General features: G+C 35.5%; 2 protein-coding genes across 3 annotated transcripts in view; one reads left to right on the forward strand and one right to left on the reverse strand.

Annotated features, from left to right (window-relative positions):
- Positions 1-12,500, forward strand: part of LOC136834756 (uncharacterized) — a 350,563-nt gene that overhangs the window by 287,475 nt on the left and 50,588 nt on the right. Inside the window, exon 9 of the mRNA XM_067097363.1 lies at positions 4,335-4,473. The gene's annotated coding sequence lies outside the window, so the exon portion shown is untranslated. The remainder of the gene's footprint in view (positions 1-4,334; positions 4,474-12,500) is intronic.
- Positions 1-12,500, reverse strand: part of LOC136834755 (protein Wnt-16-like) — a 344,423-nt gene that overhangs the window by 256,017 nt on the left and 75,906 nt on the right. The window lies entirely within an intron of this gene.

Raw genomic sequence — 12,500 nt, forward strand, 5'->3', positions numbered from 1 at the left:
ACCTCCGTTCATATTCTCTTTCTTTCGTCTTACTTTCTACCCCCTCCTAACAATTTTTTAATAATGCAGCTGCCAGGTCCTCCTGTTACACCTTTCAAACCTTTTTACAGTCAATTTCCGTTTCAGAGCTGAATGACCTCATAGGTCCTAGCGCTTGGCCTTTGTCCTAAATTCTATATTCTATTAAGACCTTGTAGATTTTCCGCTCTCCCCTACAGAAGTGGAATAAAATTTCATGTTTTACCACAAAATCACGTCAATTTTTCACACTCACACCTCTACAGGTAAGATCATCTTCCACATCTCGCCTTCGAACCTTTCAGCTCGTACCAGAAATTCTTCTTTCCTGTCATTCTGTGATTCCAGGACGCCCAGAGAAGAACGAATCAGAATTTATTAAGGATGACAGCGAATTTCCACAGCGGCGGAATCACTGAATGGCAGCCAATAGGATGAGAATAGGAGAGAATAAGATGAGAATGGGAGGCTACAGGATGAGGTTTAGTGCCTCTGTGTTGTGGGGTTTCCTTTGTGGGAGGTTAGGGATACGAGTTTGGGGGGGGGGTTTAGGGAAGAAATGACAAAGACCCCATTTTTGGAATTTTACAGTCGGCAGATGAAAAGCACAGCTAGAGTTCTAGAGAATTTGACGGAACAGAAATTCTTCAAAGTAGACGTGACGTAGAGGTGGAGAAGCTTGAATGGGAGGTAATAGTGTAAATAGAGGTATGGTTGGAGGAAAGGTATATATATATATATATATATATATATATATATATATATATATATATATATATATATATATATATATAAAATATACAGTATATATATATATATATATATATATATATATATATATATATATATATATATATATATATATATATATATATATGTATATATATATATATATGGATAGAACTTAATAGGAATATATGTATAATATATATATGGGTAGAACTTAATAGGAGTGAATGAGCAGTACGACAAGAATTAGATGCGCACAAATTCAACTGGTACAGCTAAGCAATGGAAGAGAGAGAGAGAGAGGTGTTAAAAAATAAGGAAGACCTCCCCCTCCCCCTCCTGTTATTCCATAACCAAAGCCGTACGAAGCTTTTAGAAAAGGAGACGGAACGCACTGAACAAACGTCACCTTCGGAGCCTTGTCTGGCCATAGCATGTCCAATGCCATAATAAGCATTTTCCAACAGGTCGAGTCTTATTTCAGATTTATCGCTCAGGTTCTCTCCCTCTTCTTTAATTGCCGTGTAGACATACGACCGTTCCAGAAAGACAGAGCGTCGACTCCCTTCTTACCCGAGATGTTACCATGTGCCCTTCCTGAGCACCTAAACCCTCCGGAGGAGATCGGGGCTTCTGATCCCATGGACTTCAGGGATCGTATGTCCAGGAGATGTGACCTTCCTATGACCGCATTTCAAAATGGTGGCAACTTCCGATGTCCTGGATTTGAGGTCATCATGATATATGACCTTCCAATCATCGCAGTTCAAAATGATGGCTTCTGCTGACCTGGACTTGAGGAGTCATAATGATATTTTACTTTCAATGATCAAATGTCAGAATGGTGGCTCCTAACGCCCTGGACTGGAAGAATCATATGCCCGAGATATGACCTTCCAATACCTGCTGCCCCAGACTATGGTTTCCAGTGCCCTGGACTGGAAGAATCATATGCCTGAGATATGACCTTCCAATACCTGCTGTTTCAGACTGTGGTTTCGAGTGGCATGTGCTGGAAGAATCATATGCATGAGATATGACCGTCCAGTGCCCGCCTTTTGAAGGTGTGGCTCTTGATAGCCTGAATTTACTCTCATATGCCTCAACTTAGTCTCTCCATTGACAGACTTCCAAAATTCTGACTGTGGATGTACTGACACTGAGGGACCATATGCATGCTTAAAACTGCAAAAACGGCGTTGGGGAACATACGGAAGTGTTGTCGCAAAGGAAATGTTATGTTAAGAATATAATGTCATGGGAAATGAAGCACTGGTATGGGAGACGGAAATGAAAAGGTAATGGCTGTTATGGAGGGCTCGTTTGAGAGAGAATGTCTTGGGAATAGACGATAGAATAGGTAATATTACTAGAGGTACCGTTAAAAAAGAAGCCCTGTAATAACACTCGGTGAACAGTAAAACACAAAGGACTGCTGTTGAAAAGGCAATTCTATAAGCGAACCCGTTACAAAGTACTACCACGAGCTAACTCGATTGCTTCTCTTTAATCTGCAGTCAATGAAAGTTTTTGGAGACAGAAAATTGCCTCAACAACATTCACTAAAGCAAAATTAATAACATTTTGCAAATCTTGTTGTTATTACTCCTATGCACACACACACGGATATATGTATATATATGTGTATACACACGCACACACATATATATGTATATATGTGTCAATAAAATCTTCATGTTATCCCCTTGCTGGGAGCTACTGGTAACCCTGCAGAACCCAGTGACGTCACCTGGCAGTAAATGTATAAACGCCAGAATGGAGAAGCTATAGACGATTTGAAACTCTTTGTATCGGAAGGCCATGTCCAATCCCTTTTAACATGGAACTCGGACACACGTCGTCTTCACTGCTTGGATTCTAACGGCCGCTTTTGAGATATTCCTCTTCTCCTTTTTCCTATTCTTCTTTTCGAAGACAGCTTTTACAGGGAAAACTTTAATGTCTGATGGAAATTAGTTTTTGCATGGTAGTGACAGGAATTTTATGAGAAGGCATTCCTTTTAAGCTTCAACAGAGAAGTACGATATATAGAAAATGATTAATAATGCTCCACAAAAATACCTTCCACTTAAGTTGGGGTGGCTTCAAAAATATGCACAAACAGTCACCTCAACATTCAGTCTTTAGGGGCTCTTTTGGTTCACACAAAGCTTCCAGGTTGAAATCCCCCCCCCTTTTTTTTTCCTTATTGTCTCCCATTCTCTAAATGATGCCGAACTTCTTCAGTACATTGTCCCCCTCCCACTTAGCTCACTCTTCTACCATTTTCTCAACAAGCACATATCACTTTAGTATTGTTCTTAGTCTGTCAAGGAGTTCATATCACTTTGACACATCATTCTCGCTGTTTCCCCATTCTCTCAGAATGACCGTACCACTTTGATCAGTTACTTCCGCCTTCTCTCAGCAAGGTCATGTTACTTCACATTCTCGCATTTTCACTGGATCGTACTGCTTTGAAGCGTTTTCTCCCGTTCTCTCAGCAAGATCATACCAGTTCAACTCATTTTTTTATTACATTTTATGTATATACAAGCAGTCTGTGACCAAATTAAACATCTTTTGAGACCACTGGTATGTTGTTATTTTGCAGGGTGGCCTGGAAAGTAAACAATAACTTCACCGCTTTTATATAGAACTTAACAAAAGGACAAATTAATGTGCTTAGTATACCATACCCTGTATTCTTGTTGCATTAAAGAGGAGGATAGTACTGATATTAATAACAATGATATTAATATCAGAAATAGCATTAGTAGTAAAGCAACTCAACAATGATAACCGCAAGAAGAATAACAACAGATGTTTCCAAAATAATTGAAAAAACACTAACGATATAACACTAACAAAACAATATGAAAGAGTCAACCCGCCGTATGATAAAGATCCAAACGTCACAAAACGAAATAAACAAATAAGGAAATAGAAGGAAAGAAAGAAGTACCTCGAGTAATACCCACTCGAATTTCGAATATATTGTCTCGCAGCAACGCCTGTGCCTTCGCCAGCGCACAAAAACACGAACGGAAAAAAGCCGCTTCTCACAAATCTGGAAAAACTGGTATTTTATTCGCGAAGAACATTATCAATTACGAAGCTGGCGATTTAGTCTGAAGGCGGCGCAACCCAGCACGTATTTCCAGCGTCTTTCAAGTTCTTGAGGCCAATTTATACATCAGGTAGTTGATATTGGTGGCAAATTATGAAGCCACTTCAACGAACGTAATATTATACGCTTGGTATTGGCTAAGTGGTACAGTGCTTGGTGTTAGATTCTAGGAGATGATAGGAAAAAGACTAGTGTGACGTCCTCTTATGAAGAATAGGTAATATGTATACTTCTGAAATTATGTAGATAGAAATTTTGGCTTCTTAGTGCAGAGATGTCTGGAAATTACAGTAATTAATATGCGCAAGCTTGTATTCAAAAGGAAAATAGCCAAATTGATAGCACACCGAGGGAGAATATACAAAATTTATGTATTAATAGACGTAAAATTACTTTAAAAATGAATAAAAAATTTATAACTTACAAAAACGTTACATGAAACCCTTCTTACACACAGGAGTTCTAGGGCCAGATGCCAAATGCCGCCAGAAAAGGCGCCTGTGTGACACAGCCTTGAATCGCCGAGAGAGTTCGTCACCTGTACAACGGCCCCTCCAAGAATGGACTCGATTCGACACACTTCATTACGACCGTAGGTGGGTTTTCTTTTGATTTACCGGTATGCCTTTGTTGTCCCGAATATCCCCATGTTTATTTGCCTTTAGTAATGCGACGTTGGCATGTGTTCGACAAATAGAGGATCGAGAGTGGAAGGGGGAGGAGAAGGAGAAATTGTACCAAATTACTCAAAATTACGACTCAGGGCAACGGGTATTATGTACTGTCTTCAAGGGCTAGCGGACAAACTATTGAGATACTCATTTAAAGTACAGGCATGTACTGTACACACACACACACACATGTACATGTATGTATATATACATAACATATATGTATAACTGAATCACGAAAATATGGAACGTGATGAATATATAAATAAAGACAAATTCCACTGAGTAAAGGACGCCAGTCGAAAGGCCTTGCAGCACTCCAGTGTTTCTCTTTCCTTCGTGGATTTTGTCTTTATATATATATATATATATATATATATATATATATATATATATATATATATATATATATATATATATATATATATGTGTGTGTGTGTGTGTGTGTACGTGTTGCATACACGTCTAACGTAACACACATGCGTAACTACGCATACAAACATACAGTAAACACATCCATGTGCAGATGTTTATGAATAGATAAAAGAAATCCACTCAAATGTAAACCGCATAAATACAGTGAAATGCAAAATACAAATGCAAATTTAACTGATGTTAAAAAGAAAACTTAAGTTCCTGATACAATACCAACATACTGTACGTATCGCCTTGTCATTCATGTAGAACTTCCACTCGTGGTACTTACCTGTAAAGAAAAATCATATTGTTAATATTAATGACACAACGGAATTGTATTTATAAAAGACGTTCGTATACGCATTTTATGAAAGCGTGTCAGAGGCAGTTTTACTATTTTAATAAATATCTTCGAATTTTCGTATTGTTACTAATTAGATAAGTATTTATGTATATGTTTATGTATATGATATATATATAATGTGTGTGTGCATAGTCCATATATATATATATATATATATATATATATATATATATATATATATATATATATATATATATATATATATATATATATATCTGTCTGTCTATTTATCTGTCTATCTACATATTTATATGTATATACTGTATGTATATATATATATATATATATATATATATATATATATATATATATATATATTCTCAAATTTATATATATATATATATATATATATATATTCAACCAGATGACAGGTAAACTAAGATGACAGGTAAACTAATTTACCCGACGGTAAATCTCGCAGCGAAAAACTGTGAATAGGTAAAAGACGAATAGGTAACAGTGACCGGTGAAGAGGTCCACAGAAAAGGGGAATGACGGAGGGAAAGAGGAAGAAGACACAGCACAAAGAAAGCGTTTATGGTGTGAACAAAACAAGAAACAAGAAGAATGCGCCGAAGTTTCTTCGGCGCAGTCGAGTTCTCTGTACACGTATAAACAAGGCCACCAAAAATAGATCTATCTTTCGTTGGTCTCGGTATAATGCTGTGTGAGCCGCGGCCCATGAAACTTTAACCACGGCCCGGTGGTGGCCTGGCCTATATCATTGCCAGACGCACGATTATGGCTAACTTTAACCTTAAATAAAATAAAAACTACTGAGGCTAGATGGTATGTTTGGTGAATGGAGGGTGGATGACCAACATACCAATATGCAGCCCCCTGGCCTCAGTAGTTTTTAAGATCTGAGGGTGGACAGAAAAAGTGCGGACAGAAAAAAGTGCAGACAGAATACAGTGTGGACAGACAGACAAAGCCAGCACAATAGTTTTCTTTTACAGAAAACTAAAAAGAGGCTATGGGGATATGGAGTTATTCGTCGAAACGGGAACTAGAATTATTATTTCACGAAAAGGGAAAATAGGACAAAAAATAGGAATATGAATTTCATAGAACTTGGAAAACTAAAAGGAAAATAATGGGAGGCTGTTCGTGGAATGGGTCGCTTAAAATATATATTAAGGAAGATTTTCTACGAAAAAGGTGAACTGAATGAGACATAGGGAGGGCTTCGTAGGAAGAGTCGTTAATTAGATACACTACAAAAAGAAGAAAAACAAAAGCGCGATTGGTCCAAATAGTTCTTTCGCCCAAAAATGGCTCCAACACCTGCTCTCTTACCTTTAATGAATTTACTTTGGAGTCTTTTTGACGTACCATCCATAAGAGATGAGTCAGTGTGAATGCTTATGTTTGTATATGTGTATATATTAATATATATATATAAATATATATATATATATATATATATATATATATATATATATATATATATTATATATATACATATATTTACACACACACATATATACATATATACATATATATATATATATATATATATATATATATATATATATATATATATATATATATATATATATATATAATAAAGACCTTTATAGATATATGTATATACTCGTATATACATACATACATACATGCAAGCAAAATTAAGTCATCGAAAATAATAGATTTTGGGGCCTAAAATCGACATTGTAATCTTAATTGTTGGGATAAGGCTTGTAATCATTTTTATTCACCGATTATTTTTGAGAAATTATTTATAATTATATTTATAAGAATATTACTGCTTTCAGTCTGCGATATTATAAAAATAGTTATTAAAAATAATAAGCAACTAAAATAGTTGCGGTAATGAAATCAGTGATTATAATAGTCCCCGAAATCTAAATAACGAAGGCAGAATTTGGTATAAATAATTATAATAATTTCTGAGAAGGCTGCGAAATCTTCTGCCGAAAAAACACTTTTCAAAAAACTTCAGCATCTTCTGCCACACCTTAATTGAATTTCATTAACCCTTTAGTGTAGAATGAAAGAAAAAATCGCCTTCATTAAGTCTCAGCGTCTTAATTCAAAGAAAATTAATATTAGAATCTTTTTCGGGGTTCCTGTCTCACATATTCAATTTAGTTTAGTCATTATCGTCATCACAGTGGACCCACATTTTAGTGGATTTTTCACGAAAGAACTTGATCAAGATGGGGTCCATTCTGGGAGATTGGCTTTCACTTTTGTGAATTTTTCCAAAGCTAAATTTATAAAGTTGTTGACATGGGTTTATTTTTTTCATAAATTTAATTGCTGTAAATAGCTCACGATTTTTTTGGAGAATTTATCGAGAATTTAACAACATTGTTCCTTTTTTGGGATGAATTTATTTTTCCAAAATTAAGTTCCTCATGTCGTCCCTTTTGGGGAAATTATGTAAGAAATTTACTAATACGTTCTCATTTTTACTAATAAAATGGAGTTGATGAAGGTGGGCCACTTTTGGTTCGTTCCTTAAACTGATTAAGAACGATCCTTTAGTGACATTTATATATTTCTGGAAAAAGGTAATAAGTTAGCCAGAATGGCTTCCCCTGTTCATGAATTAGTCTAGAGAAAAATGTATAAACATGGTTTCTTTTTGTTTTTTTTTCGAAAATATATAGTTGATCAGGATAGTACTCATAGGGAATTTCCTGTACGTAAATTTATGAAGGTTCTCCTTTTTACATTTTTAAAAACTTGCATTGGTCAAACTACCTTTCTGTTTTGTGAAGACGTGGATATTACTGGGGTTAAATAATACAAAACATCAATTATTTTTACAATTAGATTTATTAAAAACTTCGGTATTTAATGTATTTCCACCAGTTTTTCAATGTGCCAGTGTTGATTTCCAGTGTACCTTAGTCAGCATAGTTACGTCTGTCTAGAAGTTTAACTTCTAATAATATTTCTTAAAAATTATTTTATAACAATTCTTAAAGGAAATTCGACAGTGATTATTTCAAGTGTTGAAAGATACGACTTCAAAATTAGCAGTAAAATTGAACTATGATTAGAACAAACGTTGCATTATATATATATATATATATATATATATATATATATATATATATATATATATATATATATATATATATATATATATATATATATATAATATATATACATATATATATATATATATACATATACACATACACATATACATATATACACATACACATATACATACATACACATACACAAGAAACATATTCACCACAAAATGGATTGTTTACAGTGTTTTTGTTTAGTGTACTTCGAACGTTTTACTAAATATTTCAATTGTAAAAATGATAGAAATTACGAAATGTAACTGGTATTTCACTTTTTTAATATCCGTAAACAAATGTTCCGTATTTTTCATACACATTTTACTATGAAGAGTTACACTGAGTTTATTTTCGCCTTTTTTTAAAATAAAGAATAACCGAACGGAAGAATAAATGAATAATTAGTTAATATAAAAAAATTTTAATAGAAGAATGAAAAATACGCGTAACCAAAATTTAAAGCAAAACGAAAAGTTAAGAAACGATAAAAAAAACTAATTTATAATAAAAACAAACATGAAACTAAATCCACAATCGAAATAAAAATATAAACAAACTATGTAAGCAAATTGGCGCATGCGTAAAGAAAGAAGGAACTGCAGGAATAGATAAAAGCAAAGGATACGAGACGTCTGAAAACCTGAAAATATTTGAGCGAAAACTATAAATTGTGGCTTTCCGAAACCGACAGTAAAATCAGCCCTTTTTGTTAGTCATGCTTTTTGGCGATTCGGCTAATGCGCACCCATACAATACGAAGGTCACCCAGGTTGTCACCCAGTCCTTAAAAGGGAAGAGAGAGAGAGAGAGAGAGAGAGAGAGAGAGAGAGAGAGAGAGAGAGAGAGAGATTAAGGGAGTATGTGTTGGAGTGGGAAGGTGCTGAGAAAGAGAGAGAGAGAGATAAGTTAGATATTCAGAAAGCAGAGGGTTTTATATATGTTTATATGTGTATATATATGTTTATATTTATGTATATTATGTGTATGTATGTATATATTATACATATGTATGTGTGTATTTATTTATTTACAAAGAGAGAGAGAGAGAGATTGGGGGCGATTAAATGCCTTGAGTTTAAATGCTTCATAAAGGAGAAACGATAGCACAGACAGACAGACTTAAAGACAGAAACGCCAGAACAAGCAGATCGAGATAAATAGACAGACAAAATGAAAACCACAGAAAGACAATCACAGTAATACATTAGCTCCTCCAGGTAGAAAAAAAAAAATGAAAAAAAAAAAGGTGTTTTTATCGGGCCCTCCATCAGAGAGCATTGATCATAATCAAGCGACGGGATCACAGGAATCCTGCCTGTGATCAGAGAGAAGAAGAAGAAGAAGAAGAAGAAGAAGAAGAAGAAGAAGAAGAAGAAGAAGAACAGGACAACAACAGCAACAGTAACAGAATATCGGGCTGGGTTGTTTTGGTCCTTTTGGCGAAGTTGATCGAAACATTTAAGGAGAAGAAGAAGAAGAAGACGAAAAGCAGGAGAATAAGGAAAGAAGGAGGAGAATAAGAAAAGAAGAAGAAGCAGGAGAATAAGAAAAGAAGAAGGAGAATAAGAGAAGAAGAAGGAGAATAAGAAAAGAAGAAGAAGAAGAAGCAGAAGAATAAGAAAAGAAGGAGAATAAGAAAAGGTGAAGAAGGAGAAGAAGAAGGAGAAGAAGAGGTAGAAGGAAAGAAGCTAAATAAGGCCGCCCGCGTTAGTTCCGGTGATGAGGGCGTGATGATAAGGCGGGGATCCTTTTTCTCCTTCTTCATAGTGGACACGCCCACGGCTTGTGAGTGGGAGGAGGGTACTGTGAAGGAGAGAGAGAGAGAGAGAGAGAGACACGTTGTTAATTGGAAAGACATTATGACAGAAAGTGAGAAAGAATACGCTCTTGACTGGAGACAGTATACGAGAGAGAGAGAGAGAGAGAAATGCAAAAGCGAAATTATTGACTTCTGACCTGCAAAAGTCTCAACTAAGTAACTATTTCCTTAACTAGGGAAACTGATTAACTTAGTAGGGAGCACATTACCAGGCCTGGAAGTGCAATCGCAATAATGACACGGTTAGGTTAGGGTAGCTGAGTAAAGGAAATTCATAGCATATAGAGAAAACAGAAGCATGTATAGAATTCCGGTAGCATGGGGAAAGAAATTCACCAATTCCAGGAATTTAAACTTCCACAGAATAGATATAGGAGTGAGTGGCTTCTCGGGTGCAACAGTCTCGACCGTGAAGAGGGATTCTCTCCTTCAGGTCAAAGGAATAACAGCCGAAATAGTATCTGTAGAAATGTTTCACTGAGGAAACCGAACATTGCCAAAATGTGCATCAGATTTAATTGGGATAAAAAGTCTTTCACAGAATAAAAGACGCGTTTGATATTAGAGTATCAAATACATAACCAGGCAAGTGAATAAACAATGAAGCGTATAGGAATTTAGAAATCTATGTAAAGAGATGAATCAGTTAAAATATTATAAATATATATGTATATATGTATATATATACATATATATACATATAATTATATTAAATGACGCAAACGATAATTGGGAAGGATTAAAAAGAAAACTGAAAAAGAACTTTAGAATGAAACCGAATATAAAAGTCAAATATCAGACCTTCAGTTAAAAAAAAAAAATAAATAAAACACTATAACGACAAGAAAAACCCAACGAAAAAAAGAAATTCGGATTGAAAAATATACAACAAACAAAGAGCTTGAACTATTATCTCAAATGAACAGATTTTCGTAATATAATTTGCCTCAACCAAGACTCTGTCCAATCTGATCAGACCTCCCTATCCCCTTACGCACACACGCACATCCCCGCCAAAAAGAAAAATCAGAGAAGCAAAAGAAAATTGATAACAAAAGTTAGTCTCGGAATCTCCTTGCAACAGAAGGAGCTTCCCTTTCCAAGAAGCTAATGAGAGTGACCCGGAATATCAAAAATTCTCTCTCTCTCTCTCTCTCTCTCTCTCTTCTCTCTCTCTCTCTCTCTCTCTCTCTCTCTCTCTTGCTGTCCCCTTGTGGTATGAAAAATTAAGGGCAAGATTTAGAGAACCTGCTGTTGAAGTAAATCGTATTCTCAGCCCTCTGCGTCTGTCACTCTTTGTGGCTCGATCATGTATACACACATTGATTGTTATTATTATTATTATTATTATTATTATTATTCAGATGAACCCTATAAATATGAAACAAGCCCACAGGTGCCATTGACTTGAAATTCGAGCTTCCAAAGAATATGGTGTTCATTAGGAAGAAGTAAGAGGATGTAAAGGGAAATACAGAAAGAAGAGATACAGTCTTCTTGAGGTATGAAAAATGAATGACAAGATTTAGAATCGAGTCGTATCTCTCTCCTCCTCCCCCCTCCACCATTCCAACCCTCTCTCTTCCGATCCAATGTGCCTCTATTGACCTAGGCATTGATTGAGGTACCTGTTCTCCAGTCGACTGTTGTGGGTAGATGTTAGAATGACAGGAAAAGAGGGGAAGACTTTTGATATTACAGTTGACTCTAGCTTCGTCAAAATGTGTACCATCATATCGTAATTAAGAACGGGAGGGCCTCGACGAGGTAATCCTCACCTGTCCCCCACCAATTCTCTCTCTCTCTCTCTCTCTCTCTCTCTCAGTAATCTTTTCGTTTCTTATGAAAAATTAACGATAAGAAAGGATACAAACTTGGGTACATTCCTCTCTCTCTCTCTCTCTCTCTTTCTTATGAAAAATTAACTCTCTCTACAAACTTGAGTCTTTTCCTCTTATGAAAAATTATGGGTAAGATTAGAGGGACATTCTTGTAATGGGGCTTCAGTCTTCTAGGAAAATAGTGGACATGAAATGAAAAGGGAATAAAAATAGGAAATGATAAAGGAATTATTTACAGACCTACTTAAGTTACCCTTCTCTTCCCCTTTCCAATCTCTCTCTCTCTCTCTCTGTCTATTTTCATTAGTTTTGTCTCTGCTGCTGTCATTTTTGAGTACTACTCCCTGTCCATTATCTCTCTCTCTCTCTCTCTCTCTCTCTCTCTCTCTCTCTCTCTCTCTCTCTGTTTGCATTGCAGTTTTTAGCGTCCCTCCCCCTCT

This window comes from Macrobrachium rosenbergii, chromosome 54, assembly GCF_040412425.1.
Source record: "Macrobrachium rosenbergii isolate ZJJX-2024 chromosome 54, ASM4041242v1, whole genome shotgun sequence".
Taxonomy (NCBI): Eukaryota; Metazoa; Arthropoda; class Malacostraca; order Decapoda; family Palaemonidae; genus Macrobrachium; species Macrobrachium rosenbergii.